Source organism: Salvelinus fontinalis, chromosome 25 (assembly GCF_029448725.1).
Source record: "Salvelinus fontinalis isolate EN_2023a chromosome 25, ASM2944872v1, whole genome shotgun sequence".
Taxonomy (NCBI): Eukaryota; Metazoa; Chordata; class Actinopteri; order Salmoniformes; family Salmonidae; genus Salvelinus; species Salvelinus fontinalis.
The window spans coordinates 7,031,645-7,045,572 of record NC_074689.1 but is presented as its reverse complement, the minus strand read 5'-3'; the positions used below and the strand labels follow the sequence as shown (position 1 = coordinate 7,045,572).

Below are 13,928 nucleotides of genomic sequence, written 5' to 3'. Positions count from 1 at the left end.
GGGCAATATGCGATGGGAAATACAACAAAATGTTCATCACACCCTTTAATTTGATAAACAGCCGAGGGATGGGGCTAAATACATGTTGAAAGTGAAATTCTCCACAAAAATGTGGCCTCTCTCTGCCATGTATGGGTCTCTAAGACATCTGGTTTTGAAAACCACCTCTTGTTCTGCTGTCCTTGTCACTTCTGATTATGCTCACAAGTCAATTCCCTCCATGGTTCTTATATACAGTTTGTAGGAGTATCCTTTACTGTTTAACCTCTATTTTAGAACCCGTGTAGGTATCAAAAAAATATTTAAAAATGATTTGATGAAATATAAAAACACATTGAATAGCACGTTCATAAATGGCAGAAACACAAATAAGGAATAAGGTTTTGAAGCGTCTGTCCTATATCTAGGAGATAGTACACATATTTAACCCCCTTTTGGGGGGGGCACAGAACAACTTCCACACTTCCATTCTTTTTTTAAAACCTGTACTGAGTTACTTTCAGACAAGTCGTAGAACAAAACGGAGAACACCATCGTGTTTGTGAGAGTCTCATCTTTACATAGAGGGGTCATATTAGTTCGGACGCTACAGACGTTTTCGTTAAAAGACAGATTTTCAGGATGTCTCCTGGTCTTACTAACAGCCCTGTAGCTCTGCCACTTTCCACCGCAGATGTGGAAGGCCGACATAGGCGGATGGGGTGGATTGAGCCCATACAAAATTACAGATATCTCTAGCTTAAACAGGCTTTCAATTATTCAGTATTATTTTTTCAAAGCAGTACAGGCTAAAAGCCATGAAAGCCAAGCTCAAGGCTGCCTAAATGGGGAATGGGACATTCCCTCTGGTCCATACAGAAGGCTAGATTACAACAAATCCCAAACCACAGTATCCCTGCTATTTACAATATAATATGTTAAAGTATATTTGACCTCAAAGTGCACATATCACTCAGTATGCATATCAATAAATGATAGGAAAATAAAAACTTTGTGTGTGGGTGTGGTTGTACTATCCTTGCGGGTCCCAGAGGTCCCAAAGAAGTGGTTACAACTAGGGTTTGGAGTTAAGGTTCGGTTAAGGGGTTAGGGTAAATAGGATTTTTAATGGGAATAAATGTTTGTCTCCAAAAGGATAACAAAGCAAATGTGTGTGTTGGTGATGTGCGAGTTATCCTCACGGCTATATCCAGAGGGGTTGATTAACGAGAAAATAATACCTAAAAATCCATAAATGTATCATTCTTGTGCAATTTATATCTATAGGCTGCATTTTGTTTTTTACTCTCATCATTTATCTGCCATTAGTGTGTAAGCCTAAACTTTAGGGCCTAACTTTACAAGCGGCAAATAGCCTATACGCCAATCACCAATTGCTTTTGGAAACCGGCAGAAAAAGTTGCTGATGATCCACTGAGGCAAAGAGGACAATATCGTACACTTCAATAAGACAAAAGCTGCGAAATGGAGAGTTGAAAATAAAGAGAAGGGATGAGGATGGTGATAGCAGTGCCTACACTCTTAGAGATTTTTTTTTTTTTTTTAACACATCCGCGTGTCTAGTTAGGGAGGACATGTTGACCGAACATGATTTGTGTACATTGTGAATCAATTCCTGCAATTAATGTTAAAAGCTGACAACCATACAACACACTCAAGATGTGTTAGATTATTGACCAATCACATTGCTGATCCGAAGTCATCGTGGATCTACACTCTAAGAACAAATGTATTAAAAAAAACAAGTGTTATTTTAACACAATCATCGTTTTGGCACATTTAACACATGATTTTTGTAAATTTTTCAACACAGTGATTATGTGAAAGTAATACAATATGTCATCCCGAACTAAACACACGGATGTGTGAAAAAAATGTATTATTATTTTTTTTTACACATAGTGTGTTGTAATCCACTTTAACATTCTGTAAATTTAACACAGTGAGTGCTCCATATACAAAATCTTACATTCTGTACATGCAAAATATCCTTCATGAAAGACTTCAAACATTTTAGTGCCAGTTAGATTTGCTGTCCAGGGAAATTTTATAGATGAGATACAGGAGAACAGACTCGATAAGGTAGCCATTTATTCCTTGTCAGAGGCAAACATTAAAAATCTATCATACACCAGGTAAATGGTAAAACACTTCCACTGACAGGTGGCCAAAAATGTCGAACTGAATGGCACGCCACCACTAAGCCACACCTCCAATTGAATAACCCTCTACCATAGACCAGTTAAACTGGTACGACACTTCTACTCACAGGTGGCCAAGAGGCAATAACTGAAAGCCAAGCTCCCACTAAGCCACGCCTCCAATATAATTTCCCAGTGTGCCTTGACTTTTCGAGGGAATTGTAGTATTACCAGCCATGACTAGTTAGTCATGTTAGTGATACAGACATGGTTATTGAATTTGTTTCTATTCAAACCTGTGCTTATCACCAATTGAGTTTCTAGGTGAGTGGTTTCATTCAAATCTTGTAAGGCCTTACTTTTAAAAATAGATTAGCTGATACAGTGGCCTGAAACTATTGGTTTTACAGGCCACATCAGGTCTGCAAATAGCATTGGAGAACTCTAGTATCTTTAATGGAAAACGTGGTTGAAGGAGTCGAGGTTTCCTGAATATTCCCTCCAGTTTCCACGAAGCTTTCAACTGGGATATGTGAAAATCCTGGGACCTTTGGGAACATTACCAGATTTTTGCAAACCCGCCTGCAAGTCACATTATGCAAAGTGATGTATAATTCCTATTGGAATCCAGCCAGCGTTAGAACAGCCAACAGTTGGGGTTTTTATTCCCCTGCAACCTGCATTCAGAATGACTGCCAGGGTTAGGAACATTGGGAGGAGACTACGCATTCCATTTAGACTGGAACAATGATTTCAGTAACAAATGCAAAAACTAACTGATTGGATTAGTTTAGAAAAAAATTATGTTATTTATCTTAGCGTAGCATAAGATTAATGACTCAAACAATGTACATGCAAAAGCACAGATATAAAAAACTATTTTTCTAAATCAACCTGCAGTAGAACATGCTGGGAAATATGATATGATAACAGTTACGGTAGAAATTTGCCTAAATGTCCTAACTTCTTGAAAACTCGTCTGAGACACATTATATTTTTAGAAATCAAGGCTAAACTGTTGCCGTTCAGATAAATAATACGTTTACATTGTTTCATGTTTCATATTCCTTCTGCTGGCTGGCTGAGAATCACTGCAGGTTGTCAGTTGTCACTTCACTTTTCAAGATGTGTGAAGGCCAGGGTGTGAGGCCACAGCATAGACACATGTTGACTTCGGATCCGCAATTCGATTGGTCAATAATATGACATCTAGTGTGTGTTGTATGTTTTTCAGCTTTTAACACATTATTTGCAGGAATCGACACAAAATGTGTTGAAAAATGTACATAAAATGTACACAAATCACAGTGATTGTGTTTAAAGTAGCACATGCCATCCAAAGCTAGACGCAAGAACGTGTTAAAAAATGCAATACAAATTCTAAGAGTGTATGTTATGTGTGACGATTGTGAGGCGTTATGCAAATTCGACAGTCACAAGACAGGACTTCAAATAGGCCTATGGCATGTCAAGTGAAGGGGCAACGTATAATGACAGAAGAGAAGCTGCATGTACCTAATTATAGACAAGTTGACTAACAAATAACCTACCAAAAATGTCAGAGATTATAAGCAGAAACATCTAAATTGATCACATTCGGGAAAGTATTCAGACCCCTTGACTTTTTCCACATTTTGTTACGATGCAGCCTTATTCGAAAATGTATTAACAAAAAATATATATAATCAATCTACACACAATACCCCACAATGACAAATCAAAACATGTTTTTAAACATTTTAGCACTTTTATTAAAAATAAAAAACACATAAATACCTTATTTACATAAGTATTCAAACACTTTGCTATGAGACTCGAAACTGAGCGCAGGTACCCGTTTCCATTGATCATCCTTGAGATGTTTCTACAACTTGATCGGAGTCCATCTGTGTTAAATTCAATTGATTGGACATGATTTGGAAAGGCACAGACATGCAGGTCTAACAGTTGACAGTGCATTTCAGAGCAAAAACCAGGGCATGAGGTCAAAGGAATTGTCCGTAGAGCTCGGAGACAGGCTTGTGTCGAGGGTATTAGAAATGTAGGGTACTAAAAATGTTCTGCAGCATTGAAGGTCTCCAAGAACACAGTGGCCTCCAAAATTCTTAAATGGAAGAAGTTTGGAACCACCAAGACTCTTCCCGGCCAAACTGAGCAATCGGGGGAGGAGGGCCTTTGTCAGGGAGGGGACCAAAAACCCAATGGTCACTCTGACAGAGCTCCAGAGTTCCTCTGTGGAGATGGGAGAACCTTCCAGAAGAACAACCCTCTCTGCAGCACTCATCCAATCAGGCCTTTATAGTAGAGTGGCTCAACGGAAGCCACTCATCAGTAAAAGGCACATGACAGTCCGCTTTGAGTTTGCCAAAAGGCACCTAAAGGACTCTCAGACCATGATAAACAAGATTCCATCCCTATGGTGAAGCATGGTGGTGGCAGTATCATGCTGTGGGGATGTTTTTCAGTGGCAGGGATTGGGAGACTAGTTAGGATCAGGGGAAAGATGAACAGAGCAAAGTACAGAGAGTTCCTTGATGAAACTCTGCTCCTGAGCGCTCAGGACCTCAGACTGGGGCGAAGGTTCACCTTCCAACAGGACAATGACCCTAAGCACACGGCCAAGACAACGCAGGAGTGGCTTCGGGACAAGTCTCTGAATATCCTTGAGTGGCCCAACCAGAGCCCAAACTTGGACCCGATCGAACAGTTCTAGAGAGACCTGAACATAGCTGTGCAGCGACGCTCCCCATCCAACCTGCAGCGACGCTCCCCATCCAACCTGACAGAGCTTGAGCGGATCTGCAGAGAAGAATGGGAGAAACTCCCCAAATACAGGTGTGCCAAGCTTGTAGGGTTCATACTCAAGAAGACTCAAGGCTGTAATCGCTCCCAACAGTGCTTCAAGAAGTACTGAATAAAGGGTCTGAATACTTATGTAAATGTATATTTTCTGTTTTTATTTCTAAAAACCTGTTTTCGCTTTGGTATTATGGGTGTTGTGTGTAGATTGATGAGACAAAAGCAATTTAGTACATTTTAGAAGAAGGCTGTAACATAACAAAATGTGGAAGTCAAGGGGTCTGAATACTTTTCAAATACACTGTATAGGCTTAGTCAGGCGGTTGCAGATGGGTTATTAGCAATTGCGGGTGGGTGCGGGTGAACAAACAGCTGACCCGCGCACCATTGCCGGTGTGCGTAAAGAAAGGAGTGTAAACTCTTTGCCCTCCAAAGACTAGATAAAAGTTAGAAACACTTAGGCCTACACATTGCAAGGGACAACATTCTTTCTCTTTTCTCTCTGTCTGCGAAATGAGGATATAGACCGGAGTGGGCTCTGAAGTCAAATAGCCTACAAGCAACTACAAAAAGACTGTAAATCAACTGCATAACACAATTATTACATCAAATTATGAACAGGGTAGAACATTCGAATAAGTTGTTAGCGTTCTAAAAAAAAAACGATTGATTTAGTTTCATTTTGACCTCACCTATCAATGCATTGCATTATAAACGTATGTGTAAACAAAATTGAAATCTACGCAAAAAAACGTAAAGTTTGAAATCTAGGTTAAATTATTTGTGGGAAAAAATAAGGATGTCTGTCCATCAGAGGGCAATGAATGTTTTATTTTCGCAATCGGTCTGATAACGTATGGTTAACATTTCCTTTAACATTATTATCGGAGAAAGGACAACGCACCAAGCCAACAGAGCGCTGCAGGCTCGAGACAGAGCGTATGATATTTCTTTCTAACATTGTCTCACCTAGCCGAATGTTGATAGCCTAGGCATTGCAACATTTGTAGACATATTGTTTACAGAATCAATATAGCCTACCATACATTACAATATGCACGACAACAATATAATCTTAATCTCACCTTTAATATCCGCTGTTTGTCATGTATGCATTTAGTAGCCTACAGCAGCAATCCACATTCGGCTTCAGTGTCTGTTTGATAGTTTTGTCTGTCTGTACCTGGGCTCTGTCTCCTCCGAACGAGCAAAGACTAGACTGGACTGGCAGCGATTGCGAAATTCTGGCGACTTCACGGAGTGGTGACAGCAAAGACCGTTTAGTATGTGGTTACCCAACTAGCAGATTTGGTTCCTTAGAAGTTGTGGGGACGTATGTTTTTGGTCTTACATTGTTTGTGGTAACGAAGCCATATGTTTCCTGACTGGTAAACCTGAATATTTCTTTTAACCTATTTTAAAAAATTTAATCTGGGAACAGAAGTGAAAATTCACCTGTTCTGGGAATGTTTTTTTTTTTTGAATACAGTGATGGTTCCTTGGAACGTTTTCCTGGGAGGTTTGATAACGGAAATTATAAGCTATTTGTAAGGTTTTTAAATAACTTCCATAAACTTTCACTGAATGTTTCAATAAAACTTTTAAAAACACTGCTAGCTTATTTTGAGTTTTCTCTTTTTAACTTCAAGCACAGATTGAACACATGCAATTTCATTTCCTTAGGCATTAATAATGGCGAACCCATTTGTTTTGACACAGTATCTGTGAGATTCAAACCTATAATTTTCAGTTTTCTAACCATGGAATTAGTCCACTGCTCCAGGATGGAGCTAGCATGCCATGTGAGTTTAGTCTATTCAAACAGACCCCATTTCAGAGGAAACATGCACTCAGGTGTGGCCAATTAGTGGGCGCGGCCAACATACCTGAACACACTTAACAAAATAGATGACAGAGAGAGTTTTGTTCATACTGAGAACAGAATGTATGTTTTTAAATGACATTTGTAGAATATTCTTTGAACGTTACAACATTTTTCTTGTGGTTTTTATAGGAACTTGTCTTCACTTTCTCAGAACAGGTTGAGGACATGACTTTATATAGAACCATGAGGAAACCTGTTGGAAACGTTTTGCTAAAGTACTGAAATTCGCACAGAAGAACATTGTTTCTTAACGTTCTTGGAGCAAATTGAGAACATGACTTTAAACCGAACCATGATGAAAACGTATAGGAAATGGTACGCGAAAGTAGCCTACTGAAAATCCCACACAAGAACGTTGTTTCTTAATGTTCTCTGAACTATTTGAGACCATTCCCAATGTCAAACCAGTTGTAAAACATTCCTAGATCATTACCAAATGTAAAATACATGTATCCATGTTTGAACTTTTAGGAAATGTTATGTTAAAGTAATGAAATACAAAGAAAATATTTCAAGTTCCTTAAATGTGCTGAGAATGTTCCAAAGCCAAGCAACTATCCCGCACCATTCCCAGAATGCTGTAGGACGGTTGTGTGCAAAACAGTGGCTGCTGGTGTGGAGGAGCTATAAGAGGACAGGCTGCAATAAATGGAAGAGTCAAACATTCCATTAATTCCATTCCAGCAATTACAATAAGCCCATCCTCCTGTAGCCCCTCCCACCAGCTTCCACTGATGCAAAATAACCATAGGCCAACCACGCTCTAAGAAACATATGGTTCTCAGAACGTTATGTGCTAGCTGGGAACAATGTGTCCGTAGTCTTCCTACTAAACCAAATTAAGACTCTCCCACCGCGCTATTCTCAATTTTAATAGATCGATCAACCTTCTGAAAGATTGATACGCCCTCTGATAGCCAATTACTGCTACTCGATCTACTTTATGACAAATACCGTTCTGTTTAATTCTTAGGAAATGTGAAAAAATAAACATTTTGTTCAGCACTTCTGATGTGTAGCGAGAGCCACCTTGTGTGACACAAGGTAGGTGGTCCTTTGCCTGGCTTTTTATCAATGTTCTTCCCATTTGTCAGTTTCTTGTTTACAATGAATTTCTTTATTCTTGGCTTCACTTTTTTATTTTAAATTATAATACCTGACCTTCATCTAAGTGAGACAATGGTTCAGTCAGAGTTTATGATACATTTCCTGCATAGGCATACTTTACATTCCTAGTGAAAGTAGTGAAACACTAACACTGGGTTGAGTGGGGAAAATGGTTTTAATTGGTATTCATTGTTAATAAAAACATTCCAGCTGTGGGAATGAATGCCTGATGTGTCTGGGAAATGAACCAACAAACATCTCTGTGAGGTCCACTGCTGAACCCATGACATCACTCCCTCTGGACTTTCCTGTTCGTAACACTGCAGTGGAAAGCTATTGTTTAATATATTTGCTTAAAAGTATGAAGGATAATGTAATTTTAATGCATTGTGCATCTATCCTTGAGCCTGTAAATGAGTGATGTTGTTGAAGGGGCTAAGGGAGTTTGGGACATATAATGGAAGATTGGCTTGTGTCCCAAACGGTATCTTGTGTCTTATTGCGTGCATTATTTTCAGTCCAATAGGCCCTGGTCAAAATTAGTACACTATAAAGGAAATAGGGTACCATTTGGGATGTGACTCTTATGGAAGATTGAGGTAATGAAAATGGATAGGGCTCTAAAATGATAATGTTGACTTTGTTACTCAAATTTAGTGGCTCCATAGGGATACCTAGCAGCAGTGGTTCACTAGATTACATACTTGGCTTGGATAGGGCATGAGAAGGTGTTTGTGTGTATGTCAGTGGAGGCTCCTCAGTTGTGGAAGAGGAGGACCATCCTCCTCTGTGAATGAAAAAAGTTCTAATTTTTAGATAAAACTATACAACAAAAATGTTCACATGTTACCAAATGTTTGATTAAAACACAATGTTTTACAATGAAGGTCTACAGTAGCTTCAGCAGCACTCTGTAGGGTAGCACCATGTTGTAGCCAGAGGACAGCTACCTTCTGTCCTCCTCTGGGTACAGTGACTTCAATACAAAACCTAGGAGGCTCATGGCTCTCACCCCCTTCCATAGACTTACAAAGTAATTACGACAACTTTCGGAGGACATCCTCCAACCTATCAGAGCTCTTGCAGCATGAACTGACATGTTGTCCACTCAATCAAAAGATCAGAGAATGATTTTAGTACTGAAAGCGTAAGCTACAGCTAGCTAGCACTGCAGTGTATAAAATGTGGTGAGTAGTTGACTGAAAAAGAAAGAAGGACAATAGTTAATTTATTCAAAAATTAAGAAGAAGCAAGAGAGAGAGAGTTGTATATTTTTTTTCACTTTCACTTTCACTTAGCGAGTGAATGCGCTAGCTAGTTTAGCCTACTCAAACACCCGGGTCAAACAGAGAGGGATGCTAAGTTAGCTAACTAGCTATCCAACACCGGAACTCTTCCAAATCAAGGTAACCTTTTTGTTTTATTAATTTATTGCCACCGGGACCCTCCGTTGTAACTGCTAAACGGCTTTCTGACTGTACACTGTACTGCATGAGTTCTAGTAGCTATGTTGACTATGACGAGACCGCAATGTAGGCTGTGTGTAGCAGTTATCGTCATGATATGAAGGGTTGGCTTGGAAAGGTTTTTTGCCTGGTCACAGACAGGTGTTGTGCACTGAAGTCCACAAGCAAAGGGAAAAGGTGAGAGGAGGAGAGTGAGTAGATAGTTGCAAGAAGCAATTACATATACAATGAGCAAAGTGATCATGCTGTTTTTATGTGGCTGCTATGAAAGTGAACTGTTTGCATGTGATCAGGAGTATATTCATTCCACCAATTCTGTAGAAAAACATTTCTTAAACGCAAGCAAACAGAACTAAACGTGGATAATACATTGGCCTAGGTGAATGGAATATGAAAGACAGTCATCCAATATGCTGTAATAGAAATAAGGCCATGCTCAAAGCATTTTTTGTCATCCTCCCTCATCTTAAACGGCACTGACCACTACTGGTGTGTGTGTGTGTTTCGTGAATGCTTTTCGTGAACTAACACTCACACTTTACTTTTTCCCCCTTTACTAGCTCAGATTTTTCTGATAGCAACTTTATTTATTTCCACCATCATTTCTCATGTAATTCATTTTTTCAACAAACTGTCACGTTCCTGACCTATTTATGTTAGTTTTTGTGTGTTAGTTGGTCAGGACGTGAGGTTGGGTGGGCATTCTATGTTATCTGTTTCTATGTTGGTTTTGGTTTGCCTGGTATGGCTCTTGATTAGAGGCAGGTGGTTTGCGTTTGCCTCTAATTAAGAGTCATATTTAGGTAGGGCATTCTCACTGTTTGTTTGTGGGTGATTGTCTCCTGTGTCCGTATGTTATGTTCGTACCACATAGGACTGTAGCGTTTGTTTGTTTCGTTTTCGTTTCGATGTCGTCTGTTACCTGTACGTAAGTTTATGTTTAGTTATGTAAGTTTATGTTCAGGTCTCGTCAACGTCGTTTTGTTATTTTGTAGTTTGGAAAGTGTTTTGTTTCGTTTCGTGTGCCATCGTAATTTATAATAAAGATGGCTTATTTCCCTGAGCCTGCGTTTTGGTCTGAAGATCCTTCTCTCCTCACCTCTTCCGAGGATGAGGAGAGCGTCACCCGTTACAGAATCACCCACCAAGCTAAGACCAAGCGGCAAAGGGAAACTAAACGGAGTAAGGGACAGGAGAGAAAGGATTTCTGGACATGGGAGCAAATAATGAATGGAGAAGGTCCCTGGGCTAAGGCAGGAGAAAATCGCCGTCCCAAAGCTGAGCTGGAGGCACGGAGGAGAGCAGAGGCTACCGAGGAGAGGAACCGGAGCTATGAGGGAACGCGTCTGGCACGGAAGCCAAAAAAGCCCGTGAGTAATTCCCAAAAATTTCTTGGGGGGGGGCTAGGAGATAGTGGGCCAAGGGCAGGTAGGAGACCTGCGCCCACTTCCCAGGCTTACCGTGGAGAGCGGGAGTACGGGCAGGCGCCGTGTTACGCAGTAGAGCGCACGGTGTCTCCTGTACGAGTGCATAGCCCAGTGCGGGTTATTCCACCTCCCCGCACTGGTAGGGCTAGATTGGGTATTGAGCCAGGTGTCATGAGGCCGGCTCAACGCGTCTGGTCTCCAGTGCGTCTCCTCGGGCCGGCATACATGGCACCTGCCTTACGCATGGTTTCCCCGGTTCGCCTACATAGCCCGGTGCGGGTTATTCCACCTCCCCGCACTGGTCGGGCAACCGGGGGTATTCAACCAGGTAAGGTTGGGCAAGCTCAATGCTCAAGAGTGCCAGTACGCCTCCACGGTCCGGTATTTCCGGCACCACCTCCCCGCCCCAGCCTAGTACCTACAGTGTATACACTACGCACTAGGCTACCAGTGCGTATCCTGAGCCCTGTTCCTCCTCCACGCACTCTCCCTGTAGTGCGTGTATCTAGCCCGGTGCCTCCAGTTCCGGCCCCACGCACTAAGCTACCTGTGCGTCTCCAGAGCCCTGAACCCACTGTATCTTCTCCCCCTACTAATCCTGATGTGCTTGTCCTCAGCCCGGTGTCACCAGTGCCGGTACCACGCATCAGGGATAGAGTAGGCTTTGAGAATACAGTGTGCCCTGTCCCTGCTCCCCGCACTAGTAGGAAGGTGCTTGTCATTAGCACGGTGCCTCCAGTTCTGGCACCACGCACCAGGTCTACAGTGCGCCATATCCGGCCAGAGCCATCCGTCTCCCCAGCGCCATCTGAGCCATCCGTCTCCCCAGCGCCATCTGAGCCATCCGTCTCCCCAGCGCCATCTGAGCCATCCGTCTCCCCAGCGCCGTCTGAGCCATCCGTCTCCCCAGCGCCGTCTGAGCCATCCGTCTCCCCAGCGCCGTCTGAGCCATCCGTCTGCCAGGAGCCTGCAAAGCCGCCCGTCTGCCATGAGCCTGCAAAGCCGCCCGTCTGCCATGAGCCTACAGAGCCGTCAGCCAGACAGGAGCCGCTAGAGCCGTCAGCCAGACAGGAGCCGCTAGAGCCGTCAGCCAGACAGGAGCCGCTAGAGCCGTCAGCCAGACAGGAGCCGCTAGAGCCGTCAGCCAGACAGGATCTGCCAGAGCCGCCAACCAGACAAGATCTGCCAGAGCCGCCAACCAGACAGGATCTGCCAGAGCCGCCAACCAGACAGGATCTGCCAGAGCCGCCAACCAGACAGGATCTGCCAGAGCCGCCAGCGAGCCATGAGCAGCCAGAGCCGCCAGCGAGCCATGAGCAGCCAGAGCCGTCAGAGAGCCATGAGCAGCCAGAGCCGTCAGAGCGCCATGAGCAGCCAGAGCCGTCAGAGCGCCATGAGCGTCGAGAGCCGTCAGCCTGCCATGAGCGTCGAGAGCCGTCAGCCTGCCATGAGCGTCGAGAGCCGTCAGCCTGCCATGAGCGTCGAGAGCCGTCAGCCTGCCATGAGCGTCGAGAGCCGTCAGCCTGCCATGAGCGTCGAGAGCCGTCAGCTAGCCATGAGCATCGAGATTCGTCAGTCAGCCATGAGCTGTCCTTCAGCCTGAAAAGGCTGGATACCCAGAACTGCCCATCAGTCCAGAGCTGTCTCTCTGTCCGGAGCTGCCTTTCAGTCCGGAGTTGCCCCTCTATCCTAATCTCCCTCTCTATCTTCATCTATCTCTATATTCTTATCTATCCCTCTTTCTTGATTTATCTCTCTGTCCCGGTGTTGTCCCTATTGGATATGTTGTTAAGGGAATTTTGTGGGGGTCAAAAGAGGGTGGACATTCTTGGAGGGAGGAAGTTAGGATGGATTATGGTGGGGTGGGAACCGCGCCCGGAGCCTGAGCCACCACCGTGGTTAGATGCCCACCCAGACCCTCCCCTAGACTTTGTGCTGGTGCGTCCGGAGTTCGCACCTTGTGGGGGGGGTACTGTCACGTTCCTGACCTATTTATGTTAGTTTTTGTGTGTTAGTTGGTCAGGACGTGAGGTTGGGTGGGCATTCTATGTTATCTGTTTCTATGTTGGTTTTGGTTTGCCTGGTATGGCTCTTGATTAGAGGCAGGTGGTTTGCGTTTGCCTCTAATTAAGAGTCATATTTAGGTAGGGCATTCTCACTGTTTGTTTGTGGGTGATTGTCTCCTGTGTCCGTATGTTATGTTCGTACCACATAGGACTGTAGCGTTTGTTTGTTTCGTTTTCGTTTCGATGTCGTCTGTTACCTGTACGTAAGTTTATGTTTAGTTATGTAAGTTTATGTTCAGGTCTCGTCAACGTCGTTTTGTTATTTTGTAGTTTGGAAAGTGTTTTGTTTCGTTTCGTGTGCCATCGTAATTTATAATAAAGATGGCTTATTTCCCTGAGCCTGCGTTTTGGTCTGAAGATCCTTCTCTCCTCACCTCTTCCGAGGATGAGGAGAGCGTCACCCGTTACACAAACAAAACGATCCCACCATGTCAAACGAACAAATTATCTGTCGGCATTTATACAATTGTACCGAAACTTCCTGTTTCCATCACAGCTGTCGTGATTTGTTTTTATATGGTATGACATTACTCGCATAACAACTGTGGATGAAAACGTGGTTTATAACTGAGATATGTGAATGTCCCACCTATCTTTCTTAATTTAGAGGAATGTAACTGTATGTCACTGGATAAGAGTGTCTGTTAAATGACTCAAATCTATATGTGCTAGCAGTAATTTTCACGATTCTCTTCCATCTTTTACTCTCAAATTTCACTACTGAGACTCGTGGCACCCATCTATATAAATCAACTTAATTTTTCCGCAAATAACCGAAAGCACTGAAGCAATTCTTTATTCCAATCTCTCTTCCTTTGTCTCCCCTGTCTGTACCATAAAATAACACGACAATGTTGAGATGCAAGCAACCACAAATGTGTTCAGGTTCATCCACACAACCCCATCCTTGTTTGCATCGTAAATGCCACCCTATTCCCTGTATATTGCACTTTGCGCCCTAGTAAAAAGTATTGCACTACATAGGGAATATGGTGCCATTTAGGACGCAAGCCTCCTCATCCACCCACATGCTCTAG

The 13,928-nt window shown here is 42.9% G+C and overlaps 1 protein-coding gene across 2 annotated transcripts in view; it reads right to left on the bottom strand.

The window, feature by feature from the left end:
• The window catches only part of LOC129822816 (E3 ubiquitin-protein ligase RNF152-like), a 58,405-nt gene extending 52,178 nt beyond the window's left edge, over positions 1-6,227 (bottom strand). For both annotated transcript variants that reach the window (XM_055881244.1, XM_055881242.1), the window contains exon 1: positions 6,026-6,227. The gene's annotated coding sequence lies outside the window, so the exon portion shown is untranslated. The remainder of the gene's footprint in view (positions 1-6,025) is intronic.
• Between the last annotated feature and the right edge of the window lie 7,701 nt (positions 6,228-13,928).